Below are 14,639 nucleotides of genomic sequence, written 5' to 3'. Positions count from 1 at the left end.
TAACTGATTAAATCCTACCTCTGCAGTTTTGTAACTGAAACACTGATACATATGCTTCTGATAGCAAAGTAGTTGGGCCCATTCATCAACCAGATGCCTTTTCACTACAAAATTCCTGGCATTGACAGAAATGTTTCAAATAACCTAGCATCCCAACAGTGGCAGCAAAGGCAGTCAATGTACCCCATGCTTTCATTTTCACCTTTATTCCACTCACTTAATCAAACAGCTTGCAACTCACTCTGCTCTTTTTACTTGGGTTTATCACGACAATCAAGTCCAGCAACAGCAGCAAGTTAATGTATTTACCTTGGGAAAGGGTGAAAGAACAAGTCCTGGTTAAGGTACCCCACATTTGGTCAGGATCTTGCTTGGCAAACAAAGTGTGAATACTGATAAGCTTCCTGGTCTTGCCTTGCCTATTCAACCCTGCTATGCCATGGCTCCTGAATCAGCCAAGTGTAGGTAGCTGGGGGCAGGGGAAGGCTCATGGTGACTTGCTCACTGCTAACAGAAAAATGGTTTGCAAATGAATTGCTGTAATCTCAAAGGGTGTCTCCACTGCCTGCAGTTCTAATTGTTCCATTGTACTCTTTTAACAGGTGGTTCATTTACACTAAGTAATTCTGACTTCGCTGGCAGCAGAGCATGCTGCATCTTTGTGGGGTGACAATATATAATTATTTCCACTCATATTATTTTTCTTTCTGCCCAAATCACACAGAGATATGGATTGATCAATGATCCATCAGTCACTTATCAATAAGAATAAACCCGGAATGGTAAGTTTAATGCAACAGGCTAAACAAATCAAAGTAAATAGAAAATTATTCGCATTTGTTTCGTATTCCAATTATGTCTGAAAATTTACCAATTCTGATCTGCCTCAGGAGATAAGTCCTTATATAACATCACATAAACAATTCTCATCCCATTTTTGCGGTTTGAAGAGCACAATACTCATATCCTCAGACGTATCACTTAACTTTATCTCCACATCCTAAAACGATTCAGCCTTTGAAAAAAGAGTTTTGATCTGAGTTCAACTACCATTGCCAAATTTCATACAAGAGGCTGAAATAGAGTACTGGCATTTACAACAAAACCACAGTACGGTAGTTTCATACGCTACTCCTCCAGCTTTTAAGACCCAGTTGCCTTCAGTGGACCACCAGTTCAAGCCTTAACTTTGCTGACCGACTTAACAATTTGTTCCTGGTATCATGTGACAAGTTTTTGAAGCTCACACGTGTAATGGGGCATTTGCTGCTAGTATGAAAAGAAAAAAAGATATTTAAAAAATATAGCAGAACATGAGGTTTCAATTGTCAGAAAAACAGAAACATCTGTTGGAGTCATGAGCAGTTGATTAGTGGAGTTCATTTCTAGGGTAAGGCTTCAGTAGATCAGCTCTTCTATCTAAGTGTGTCACTGTAGTCACTGGAAGCATTACAAAGAGCTACAAAGAATAAGCAGCAGACATATAAATAATTTGTTAGGGTGCTAGTATCCGTAAAAGCTAACTATAATGCATCAGTCTTCCACATTTATTCACTCCTTTCCATGATAGCAGCATGTGAAATTAATAACTGTATTTAAACCTCGCTTTTATCTGCAACAGCTAAACATCTGCCAGCCTTTCAGTTATAAACCTATACTATTTTTGAAGCTTATAACCAGAGACTGTAAAAGTTCTTTCTAAAGATAAAACACAATGTACAAGCTGTCAGTCTGAGCACACTTCTTACTTAATAATCAAACCGAGTTGGATTCTGTCTGCCAGTTCAGATAATGACAAAAACATTAGTTGTTTTTTAGATGCTGCTTGGATTTCAACCCAAAGCTTTCCCAGCTCATTACACTAACATAAGGATTAACACCTTGGAACATCTGTGCAAAAAGCAGAGGTTAATCAGAAATGCTAATGCAGCCCGTGTGCACTGTGTAGCTTCAGTGATATTGGATAAATGGCTGAGTTGTATACACTCCTTTAATTAAGACTGCACTTGCAGATCTGTACTCATATCACCACAAGCCTTGGCACCAGGAATACAAGAAGCCACTAGGAAGAGGATATCTTTAAGGTTAAGCCTCCCTTTCATTAGCTTGACTATCTAATTGAAGGTTCCCTAGGAATCCTAGCCTCAGCTCTTGTTCAGTTCCTGATATCAGTGGCCTGATCTAACCTCCATGTTTCCTAATGCTCCATCTACATCCACCTGTCACCTCATGGATATTTCTCAGCCAGGAATAGGGTACTGTTAAGTTAAAAATAACAACTAGAACTTGTAGCACTATTCCTCATGACTTTACAGACTATTTTGTTTTTAACAAAAGAATAAACAGCTAATACAAAATAACCTGTAATACTGGTGGGTTCTACGTTCAGGTACATAATTTGATTCACATCTTGTGCAATGCCAGCGTGACTCTGGGAGACTATTTATATAGAAATTAGAAGGTGCACCCGTTTATCATGAAGGACAAACTTCCAAGACACCATAGCTATCTAAGAAAATGGTAATTAGTGAGGGACAGCCAGTGTTTTCAGTTACTTGCAGTCTACCTTAAAGCAGAAGAATCTCTTCACACTTTTTCAAATAAATTTGGATCTGACTGTAGAAATTATTACCTGATGTCCCCAGCTGACACCGATTCCGTATGAACAGATTCAACTTTTGCAAATATTCTTATATCTGAACACGTAATTGACTTCGGAACCCATGTGAGCAATAAGCCTCCGTGGAGGGAGCAAAGACCAACCCTCAATCTCCTACATATGCAATGTGGATCCTCTTTCGCTGTCTCTTCCTGAGAATTCAGTCCAATTCCATCACACAGGAGACTTAAGTTAACCCCAAAGAGTTCCCTGTAGCTTGCATGCTTCCTTCCCTGTAACCACATCTGGAGAAGCACCCAGTTTACTGTTCAGTTCTGTTGGGCTGTATGTTAGTGAAAATGCAGCAAAGCAGAGCAGCAGTGAGTTTAGAAATAGAAGCAGAACTTCTCTATAAAGCCCAGAAATCATCTCTGTGCAGATGATATATCTCAGCTTGCTTATACCTCTAGCAGATTCTCTGGGCTATATCAGGTTTTCTATGAGGATCCAGGATTCAGGTAGGTACAAGACTTTCTTTTAAACACCCAGCTTTTTTAGAACAGCTAGCTTTCTATAAATAAGGCTGGCTCTTCTTTCATCCATGCCAGTGTACATTTGCTTCAGAGATGGTAGAAGATGCATTTAATCAGCGCAAAGATAGCAAAGTGACAGACAGAGGTCTGTCCTTTCTCCAAGTCATCCATTGTGCGCACCCACCGCCCTCAAAACTGCAAACAGGAGACTTGTGCTACCAACACACAGCTACTGCTGGTACTGCTACAGCAAGCCTGTAATGAACCTTGGAGATTTATCTAATAGAATCACCAAGGCTGGAAAAGACCCCCAGGATCACCTAGTCCATTGTCATGAATGGGCTTTGAAAAGATAAACAACAGCAACACTCAACTGCCAGGATCTCTCATATTCTACGCCTTCTCTTCCTGAGAATGGGCAGAAACAGCTCCTGAGCAAGGCTTTAAACTAGACAAAGTGCACAGTCCTTTCAGCACTGAAAAAGCCCACAGGAGCCACAGACTTTGGAAAGCAGAGGAGAGACTGCTTAAGTTTGATATCTGTATCAGTTATGAGTAAGCCAATGGTGCCCTGACAAGAAGGCCTGAAGAAACTGAGGTGTGGCAGCAATTCGATGCAGCAAGAAAGGGAGCAGAAGCCTACACAGCAGGTTTCCTCTGGGAAGGACTGGAGAACAAGTGAGGGTAAGAGGTTCCTGTGCTACTGTGAGACTGGCTCCAGGCACTGCCAGAGCTGTGTGACTCATGACAGCAGGAAAAGGGGGGGAGGGGTGGGCAAGACTTGGCAGCCCTGGTTGTCTCACACAATAGCAGATTTTGTTCTCTACAGGATAACCCAGGTGTTTGTGGCATTTGGTCAAACCCCTTCAGTAAAGGACAGCACTCCTTGTCACTCTCTGGTCATCATCTGACTAGCAATGGAATGCAATACTTCATTCATGTTGCATAAAAGCTTAAGAGTACTTCAACCGTCCAGATTCTCCCATGCTCCAGCTGCCCAAATGACTGCAGTCTGAAGAGTGATGCTGGTGGAACAGTCCCCTTCTCTCTTCTCCCCAGTGGCAGAGCCACCAGGACAGGACGCCACTCCCACACAGCATGGAGAAACCAGGACTGTGATTCACGAGTGGAACCACTTCCTTGGAACAGTCGTAATGGCTCCCATTTCCTGCTCTCGACCCTATCCAATTAAGGTTCCCATCCTCACCACAAGAAGCAAAGAGCTTGCACAACAACGGCTCATCTGCTGTAGTTTACAGCCCAGAACTTCAAGGTATTTCTGGTTAGTACCATTAAAAGATGGGCTATGAACTGCAACAAAGACAACTGAAGGTGGGAAAAAAGAAAGCTGCACCTTCTTCTGAGCAGAGCCCTAGAAAATGCCTTTTTGGCAAACTCCATTAGTACTACCACAGGTTGCTTTTAAGGCCTGTGAAAAGAAACCAGATCCTCAGTGTCTTCCGTAGCCAACACTGCCTTACATGCAAAGTAGCATACCTATTTGAGCAGCTGTGTTTAAAGGATACTACATTAAAACACCAACAAGTAAACTGTGCTGCGATGGTTGATTCTAAATTCTGAAAGTTTGCAATGACATTGACAGATCATAATACATGAGCTTATATTGCTTGCATCAACAGGGGGGGAAGTTCTTCATAGAGAAAGTGGTGAGGTGCTGGAACAGCTGCCCAGAAAGGCTGTGGATGCCCCATCCCTGGAGGTGTTCAAGGCCAGGTTGGATGGGGCCCTGGGCAGCCTGGGCTGGTATTAAATGTAGAGGTTGGTGGCCCTGCCTGTGGTAGGGAGCTTAGAGCTTCATGATCCTTGGGGTTCCTTCCAACCCAAGCTTTTGCTTATTAACCAAAGACAGTAGCACTAATATGTTACCTTTCTATAAACTATATACAGAGCCCATCCCAGGAAGTAATAATCTATTTGTAGAAGGTTCCTTACATTTTAGTAACGTTTCCTGATAAAAGCTCCTTTTATAATCACCAATTACATTTAATACGCATGGCTGCAACAACATCAGCTTGTTCTACAGTGAGCTTTATCCTGTGTTATCAGAACTGCACTTGCATTCCTCATGCGGTTAAAGGGAAAATTCAGATACCTTTAGTCACTTTTTTCCACAAGTCTTACTGCATCAACTGGGTATTGGTTATTAGAAAACAAAGTGCTGAGACTGCGTTCAGAGCTAAAACATGGGCTGCCATTGGACAGTGGGACTTCAGAGCACCTGTGTGATCCTGCTTCTCTAAACCTCCCCTTCAAAACATTCAAACATTTTATCTGTTTCATCAATAAGGTTAAATCAGTAAAATGTCCTAAGTCGGGTAGATTTACACTTCTAAAATTCTACTTAACTCACTTATTGGAAGGGGAATATGTCCTTGATTTGACTATAACTGTGTTCACACAAAGGAACACAGCTGGAACAGTCTATAAAAATATTAACAACACAAAAACTGACAAGAGTTGCTCTGTTACAAATTTGTACATAAACAAGGACTAGTGAGAGCCCCACGCGGAGCTGCTACATTGTAGACTAAGACAAGCAACACAGTCAGGGGTTGCGAATGTTGCTACTAAGCGTGAGATGGGGCTGTTCATTCAGACTGATCATAGCTCTGCCCCATCAAAGTGCTTTGAGTACGTAAAGAACTATTCTAAAGTTCAAAAGTGTTCTGAAACTGCTAAGATCTGGACAATTTAGTCTCCCTTAATAACACTGTGTGGAAGACAAGTCTCTCTGCACCAAAATTACTGCCCACTTTAAAAAGGACATACAGACACTTTCTGAACTCAGATTAACAGCTGTGCTTCTGGCAGTCCTCTCACTACCGTTTCATGAGTGCATCTTCCCAATAACATACAACTTCCAAATCTCACATATGCTGTATACTGGGACCACTGTCACCAGACAGCCCCAAACCCATAACTGTACATGTTTTTCTTCTGCCAAATTATCAGATTCCATAGCTGTTAGTCAGACATGCCACCTCCCACTTCATCAGACCAACAGTCAATCACCCTCTTCCTTATTGTTAGATCAACGTTTCTCTCTAATCACCCTCTTCCTTATTGTCTGATCTGTTTCTTCCTATGTATCTCATTAACTACCACTCAAACACATGGATAACGAGTTTTACCATATTTTACACGACAGACATACTAGAAGTACCAGCAGGTATGAAGGCAATACTAGAAAAAACACAAACCTCAACTAACATTGTGCATTAAATGAGCGCATGTCACTGCCATTACTGTTTTCCACACCATCAGTATTGTTAACCTCACCTACTTAATCCATGGGAACTAACCTAGCAATGGTGTAAAAGGAAAATGAGGTAGGAAATGCCTTGTAATCTCAGAAAAAGAAAAGACAGAAATAAGAAAAGCAGTATTTCATCCTTGTAAGTGTGGAATCCAATTTTGTAACAATTGTTTGTGCTGCTGACTTCCCTTACCACCTGTGACCCTGCTTGTCACGGCCTCATTGCCTGCTGGAAACTTGGCAAAAGACAAGAGAAGAGATATTAGGGAACCAATGCTACATCCTGAGAGAGGCCATAAAGTCCAAAGGTTGAACAGAATTGCCAGGAGCAGCCTGATAAACGAAGGAAGTATTGTGGCTCTGAAGAGACAAACTGCTGAGCCTGAGTACACTGCGTTCAGCATCTGTGAGCTGCACCCCAACGTCCCACGTGCCCTGAAGAGCACAGTGAAAGGGACCTCTGGTGCTGGCCTTTCCCAAACAACCCCCTTGGAAATGAATTATTTTACGACCCTTTCTGAAATGAGTATGAGAGCACTCAGTGCGCTGCACATGTCAGAATTTCACAGATCTTAAATTTGAAAAATAGTCTTTGTAATTATGTCAAATGAAGCCAGGATGATTTGTTAATTAAATAAAAAAGAAAAAAAGGCCATGTAAAGCCCCTTCTGAATTGGTATACTCAAGCTTTTCCAAAATCTGGCTTCAGTAAAGAACTTGTCCTTAAAAATCTACCAGACTGTAACTAAGCCTGTAACTTGGCATGTGAAATAAATAAACCAGTAATCAGATCCTTCAGAACCGTTCAATTAAATCTGTAGAAATATCTAATAAAACATTCAGCAGTTGGAGAGTTTTTCTCCAGAAGGTTCATACAATAGCTATGGTTTCATGTTAGGAAGAGTATGGGGCTTTAGTAACCAAGTCCCGTTGCCCCTCTTTCCTGTCCTTCACTCACTTAATACTTGCACAACTTTTTGTGAAGCCACACCACCAAGCTGAGCAGAAAATGTTTTTCTGGCTTTCAGAACAAATCAAACCAAAAACACAGCATGGCCCCACAAAGAGCTGCGCGAGCACAAGCAAAGAGGCAGCGCAGGAATGGCAGCCAGGGGAGGAAGGAAAAAGGACATGAATTGCTTTGAGCTCATATTGCTGCTGACTACTTTCTATTCTAAAACCATAACCTAATACACTCTCAAGACTACGGCTCTGAACTGCTTCCCATGGCGCATCTCCCTCCCTGCGCAGAACCCTCTGGGCTGCACGCCGCTGCAGAAACGTGCCTGTGCTGGGAGGCTTGCAGGCTCGGGCACTGCACTCTGTTATACTTTCCATTATTCATTGAGGAGAGGATAACCCCAGCAGTGCTTGTAAACACAACGGCTTCCTTGAGAAGCAACAGCAAAACCCATAAGGAAGGCTTTCCTTGTAAGCGAACCGCCTGCCCTGGGAGGGCTGTCCTCCCCAGGGAGCTGGGCTGTGGGAAGCAGGAGCAAGGAACTGCCTTTTTAGGAGCGTGGCTGAGCAGAGCCAGGAAGTGCTGGGGCAGGAGTGGGGCTCCCGCAGCAGCTGGCGAGCCTTTTAAGGACAAACACAGGTATTTCTCCAGCCTGCTGTTCGAGCCGTGCTAGGTAGCACAGCAAGGTGTAGCAAGGCTTGGCCAGCCACTGGCCACAGGGACCATCGGCCACAGCCATCCTGCACACTGCAGACCTACTGCTGGCCATGTGGCACTTCCAATAGGCCTTATTAGGAAGGCAAGAAGCTTAATTAATCATTTTCAGATCTGCAAAGCCAGATGGTTTGTGGGTGAACTGTACGTGATTTTAATGTGACATTTTAAGGCGTTCAAGGCAACATTTTGGAGTGCGTCAGGAGTCTTTCTAACTACCTAAATAAGAGGGCAGATTTTCAGAGGTGATGAGCAACTGGATTGTCTTTAGACTTTAACAGAAGGGGCAGGATACTCACAGCCTCACACATTCAGCAGGTTGTTTAAGCAAGTTTTAGGATCACATATGATTAGGACTCCTTCCTAGTTGCCTAAAAATTAATGCTACTGGGCACAAAAGCAAAGAGATTTGGGGTTTATTCCCTTTAAATAACATCTCTTTTTATTACGAGTTTTATCTTTCTGGGGAGTAAAACAAAGTAATCCAATTCAGGCCAAATCCATCTATATAGGACTTATGGATAAGAGTCCCAACCACGAGTTGTCCCATGTTGTTCTTTTTTCTTTCCTGTCTAGCTTTCATGAGTAAAAAGAGGAGGCTTCAAGTAAAATTGGAGCTGCCCACCTAGGGATAATGCAGCATCCCAGTTCAGAGTATGAAATGGCAAACTGGAATTCAAGGAATTACCCATGTATTTTGCCTTCCTGGTTTCTCGAGGTTAATCTTTGATAATTGCCTGCTTCAACATGCTAAACAGTGTAATTTTTAACCAAACGTGGTATATTTTAACCCAGAGATATGTGAATGATTTAATAGTTTTTATCTATGCCACATTTTAAAGCCACAGATGACAAGCACCTGTTGTACATCACGAACCACTGTCATCACTAATGCCTTCAGGTAATAGTCTCAGCAGGGAGACCAAAACTTTGCTTAATCTTGCCACATCCCACTTGCAACATACTGGCAAGAAAACATGGGTGAAGTACTAATTACACGTGGATAATCACAGGGCATTGGTTTCTAGGATTCTTTACGTGAGGCCCATCAGGAGAAACAGGCACACAGACAACAGGAAAAGTTACGTTAACCAACTGAAAAATATCCAGATACAGAATAAACTTACTCAGTAGGAGCTGAGACATCATGTAGGACATACTCCAACTGCAGATGGGCCTGGGACTACAGTTCTACAGCTCTAAATGAGCACAAGGTTAAGGCTACTTTCATAAAAGGAATAAAAGTTTTGACAGCAGGTTTCATATTGTAAATTCCTCCTTTAAAATGACTTGCTTGCCAAAGCGGTTCAGCTGCCAGAAAGGGAGAAAAGCAGGCAAACTATTCCCTTACAAGCAATGACCGTGCTATGCTGCTCAGGTACACGAGGCAATGCTCCAGAACTGGGGAACATTGGCTCATTAGGAGCAATTAAAAAAAAATAAAAAAACACCTCTGAGGGGATTTTAAAAACAACAACTTCCAAAAACAAAACATGCATATATACCACATGCATTTGTTTATGCAGCTGTAATGAGTGATGAAATCCATTTATGAGTTGAAGTCACAAGATTCTAAGCAGGTCTTTGTTTAATCTCAGTAAGTCATGACATTTCCCTACTACTTATAATAATGTGATTTGGATCAACATTTTCAAACTTATGCACCTGGTTTTTAACAGTGCTTACCCACTGCACTTCTCATCTGAGTCACTGGAGACCGAACAGTCTGCTTCTGAGCCACCACTTCGAGCATCCTAAACACAGATAGAGAAATTTTAAGTTTAAAATAAGCATGTAATGTTTGGATTCAGTATATATTCTGCAGCTCTCACTCAAACTGCGACTATGCAACCTGCAAAGACTGTAATCAAAATGAGACCATTAGTGGAATGAATACTTTAAGCATCAGCCTTTCTCTAACAAAAAGTTTTTCAAGATGGAAGCCCTTAAAAAACTTAAGAACGTTTCCTATAGACAGTGGTTTTCCTTCCAACATCATTGCTATGACTTGGAAGAATATAATGATGAGAAATACAACAGTGCTGCTTTCATTAATGCAGCATTATGTGCTGAATAACAAAGGTAGGACAGAGTACACAGGAAAAAAAAGCATTCAATGCACATAACTATTAAAGTCCTTCCATTTTGGGTGTTTATAAGCCATGCTAGACTCTAGATTACATAGCTGTCACAATATAGGAATCAATACTACCGTGTGTAGTATTGCAACAGCACGTTTTTAGTTTTCCTGCTAAGAAAAATAAATTAAAACAAAAACCAACAGCATTTGCCATCACTGCTTTTGCCATTGCACCTCTATTTGCTTTCCAAACATATCTGAGGTTTTATGACTACCAGATCAGAACTGAACACTAACATAAACAGAGTGATTCCTCTCAGTCTTTCTTTTAAGAAGGGAAAACAGATTAGAGTCCTGATCTGGACAAAAATCAACCTATCTAATTTGCAAGATTAGTCATGCAAACAGGTAGGTTTTATACCATGTCATCAAAACAAGATGACAGAAGAATATTAGAAAAATGCAAGGATCTTTCACCTAGAACATTTTGCTCCAAGCTGCCTTGTTTACACTCACAAAAACTCATAAAGAAAAGTACAAGACAATATCAGGTCAGACTCAAACTTGGGAGTGTTCTGAAAAGGCCAAAGCCAAATATGCATAACCAGCAAAGTCAATGTATCACCTAATTGGCACAAAGAGAATATGTTCCTGTACCTTGATTTTTTTTTCAATCTCTTTTTGTTTATGTAAGAAAATAATATGCACTGTTGCCAGTGTTTTTCTTAATACGAAATCCTAAAATTGACTATCAACATGAGGCTGCCAGAGAAGCACTGGAACTTATAAGATGCCCAGGGGCTCCTTCTCTGTCATCTTCAGATATAGATTTGGTATGTTTTTTTGTTACAGATGAGCACTTGGGAAGAGAGATGATATTTGCAGTAGGATAGGACAAAGGCTTTGCTGACTTCCATTTGCTAAGGATGGCTGCATCACTCAAGTGTATGCAAGCCTGGTCATCAAGAATCTGTAATATTCTTACTGCCACATCATTTCACACATGGGAAAATAAACCCAGATGCAATACTCCTACCTAAATTGGGATTATATTTTATATTCTCTCATTTCCAGTGTTGAGCTCAGTTATTGTCCAATAGGTTTTTGAGATCTGCTATCCCAGTCTCCCAGAAAGAAAATGACTGTGACTACTTAAGTCAGAATGCCAACTGAAAAACAAGTATCAGAAGAAAATATTATTTAATATGCTAGTCTACATGAAGTAAATCCAGCTGAAAAGCTCTGAAAATGCACATGAAAAATATCTGTGAGAGTCTTAAGTAAACAGTTCCCTTACTGGATTTGCTGTAGCCAACTAAAACCTTTCTTCTCCTTTCCACATTAAAGGAGAGCCCTAAAACCACATTTTGCATATTTCATTAGCTCAAATCTTTTTCTAACCCGGTTCCCAGGGCAGACCAAGTCTAATAAACTTATTCAAATGAATCTAACATTGTTCTAAAATAACAGTATTTGAACCTGGTGGAGTGTGAACAACAAGGCTATCAATCAGTAAGTATCTACACTTATTCCCAGACCTTGGATGGAATTCTAAACAATTTTAGCCCCTAAGATTCACAATTTATTGAGCCTGAGCTAACACAATAGCTTTAGTAATCAGTGTTACCCATCTCACGCTTCTGGCTGCTTTCATCGCAGCGAAGAATTACACATTTGGAGAAGAAAAACATTTCTGTGACTGTTTAAATAAATCACAGCTGAAAGTTTCTAAAAGGCCAGAAAGCTAGGAGTTATCCTGTTAGAAACAGATTAGTGGGCAGAGGGCAGGTGAGGTGGTCAGAGGTGTACAGAAAGTATAATCTATCAGATTGATAGCACCACTATGTAGATGGCACAATGGTATCTTATCTCCCCAGCCCTGCAACCAAAATAAACCACATACAAGTCTCGGAGCCTGATTCTGTTGTCTTTAAGTACACACCCCTTAGGGTGGTGACCCAGGACACACCACACATCTTTTACTTCATGTAAGACAAAATCAAAACAAATATAATCAGTATTTTTCCTTTTCGGACTCTCGCAGAGACTCTTTGATGTGTTTCCCCTAATCGTTTTGTCTTTTTAATCACCACACTGGGGGTTTCTCTGAGATTATTATGGTCTAGGTTTTTACATAACCTCTTCCATGCGAGCACATTCCCAAGCTCCCAACACAGCAACTGCTGTAACAGTACACAGCAACTCTACACCAAAGAATATCTTGTCCAAATGAAACCAAAAGGGAAATTTAGATGAGTACATTCTGCTTAGGTTGGAATTTTGGCTCAGATACAGGAGTTCACGCTCCTGGTCTTGTAAAAAGCAGCTCTAATGGAGATACTGAAAATGAAAGTATCTCTTCTAATTCAAAACTGAAAATCTGGCCACTTCTGTAACATGCTTTTATGCTCCGGGAAATTTTATTCACCTTTACCCATTCAGGAAGGGGAAATCCTTGGTGCTACGACTCAGAGGGGGGTTATCTCTCACTGACTAAACACAAGATTCCACCAGCAGTACGGTTTAGGATCCATGGTGTAAATCTAGCTACATTTCTAACTTCTAGCCAGCTGCTTGCCAGTTTGTCTTTGGAGCAATTATTATGATTAACATGTAATTTCAATTCTCTTTGTCGATACTACTATTTACACAGATAATCCTTAAACAGATTACCACAACCTTTTCAATATTACATAAGAGGTGCATTGGCATACTACAGTTCTAAACTTTAACAGGTCCAGTAATAACAAAATGCCTAAACTTAAAATAGGCACTACGCAAAACCTGCATAACTGGAACATGTATAACGTGCCCTGTATGCAGCTGCCAGTGGATCTGTGAGGTTCTAGAGTTAATTTCCATATATCAGTTAGGAGTTACTGACACTGCTGATACTCAGCTCTGTTGCTCTCTGCTATGCTCTGTCGAGAAACTGCACATGGAGGAAGAGAGAGGTAAGACAAGAACTGGAAACATCCTTATGTGGGAAGGTGCCCTGCTAAGAAACTGCTTATTGAACCTGACAGCAAGTGCATAAATAACATAGCAGGAACGCTCACATGTACGCCCAGCCAAGGGGAGGACAAGGCAGTGACAATCAGAGCTATTACAAGACAGATACAAATTAGAGACACTTTTTAATCTCCAGGATACTAAAATATTTTTTGAGAGCTCCCGGTGTTTGGGAGAGGGGGAAGGATGAGAAAAGGGAATGGGGGAAAAGGAGGCTCTCCTGAAACTTTTCTTACAGTCTGCATCACCCTTTGTGAGGGGGAAAAAAGAAAAAGTGAGCCTAGAAAAAGCAACAGAGGGTTTTGAAACTATCAGAAAAGCTTCTGCTTGATAAAACTTTATAAAAGGTAGCTAACTCTTTGCAAAACTTCCCACGAGGCCTCAAAAACCACCCTGGGCACACTTATATAGACAGCTTTGCATATGAAGCGCTGTTTGGTTCAAAAAACAATTGTGTATTTTTACCAGTGTGGTTATTGCTGTCAATTGTCTCCTGGTTACTGATCTGTGAGAAGCAAAAAAGGTACTCACAGCTACCACAGATTCAAAAGCATAACTACTGATGTCTATGGGATTTTCTGCATTTCTCCTCCTTACCCTGAGACTTTAACCTGCTGGTGAATGCTGCCACTTGTTTGTCTGTTCTGTGGACCACATGGATGGAATCAGCACTCTAGCAAGAGAACTGCTGTTGTTTATACAGAATTTCATTAAAATGAAAGCTTGCTATCCGTTACCACTTCCCAGAAAGGTATATTGCTCTATCACCGCCCATATCAAATTCAAGTGCAGAGACATGTTTACAGTACGTGCGGCAGCTCAGATAGGCTGGGCTGTTGCAATCCTGTTGCAATCCTGCGCAGAAAAGTTAACACTGGCATGCTGCTCCCACGCCCTCCCCTTTTCAGGCTTTACATTAACTCAGTGACACCCTGCTAGGCACAAGGTTTATTTACACAACACAAAGTCTTGAGACGAGCCTTTGTTTGACTACAATGTTGACAGGCTCATGGAGCGCTACTGCCTGTAGCAAAGGTGCACTGAGAACCAACTGCGGACCACGTATGAATGAAAGGTTTTGAAAGCAGCTTGATTGAGTTTCCAGATGCAGCACAACTCTCCTTAAGCCAAGAGCTGCTGAGACAGGCGAGTGAAGCTCCTGGCTCTCACAGACCAGGGAATTGCACTAACACAGTGGTTCCACAAGGACTTTAATCCAGCATATGCTGGTGACACTCCAAAAAGAAGCAAATTTCTCCTTCCCCGGACATTCAGGCTTTTTGCTGGGATAAGATTTGAACTGGATGTATTTCCCAAAGCACTTCACCTCGTGGTTGTGTCAGAGCAAGGGAGGGGACAGCGTGGGAGCAGGAAGAGGGCAGGACTGCCTCTTTTGTCAGCAGTGCAGGCCGAAAGCACTTGGGGAGCTAACACCACAGTAAATTGTGCTGATTTACATCTGC

The 14,639-nt window shown here is 41.5% G+C and overlaps 1 protein-coding gene and 1 long non-coding RNA gene across 22 annotated transcripts in view; one reads left to right on the top strand and one right to left on the bottom strand.

Moving 5' to 3' along the window:
- FGGY (FGGY carbohydrate kinase domain containing) overlaps nt 1-14,639 on the bottom strand; it is a 278,664-nt gene that overhangs the window by 232,230 nt on the left and 31,795 nt on the right. For 15 of the 21 annotated variants that reach the window (XR_005861966.2, XM_046944687.1, XM_040705154.2 and 12 more), the window contains one exon: nt 9,771-9,838. The gene's annotated coding sequence lies outside the window, so the exon portion shown is untranslated. Of the gene's footprint in view, nt 1-9,749; nt 9,839-14,639 lie in introns of all 21 variants that reach the window. The other 6 variants (XM_046944690.1, XM_046944688.1, XM_046944699.1 and 3 more) reach the window with 1 other exon arrangement.
- Nucleotides 3,585-4,682, top strand: LOC107054030. The gene is made up of 2 exons (XR_001467946.3): nt 3,585-3,816; nt 3,962-4,682. It is a non-coding gene; the product is annotated as an uncharacterized LOC107054030 (long non-coding RNA).

This window comes from Gallus gallus, chromosome 8 (assembly GCF_016699485.2).
Source record: "Gallus gallus isolate bGalGal1 chromosome 8, bGalGal1.mat.broiler.GRCg7b, whole genome shotgun sequence".
Classification (NCBI taxonomy): domain Eukaryota; kingdom Metazoa; phylum Chordata; class Aves; order Galliformes; family Phasianidae; genus Gallus; species Gallus gallus.
The sequence above is the reverse complement of the archived record's forward strand: the minus strand, read 5'-3'. Positions and strand labels throughout refer to the sequence as shown.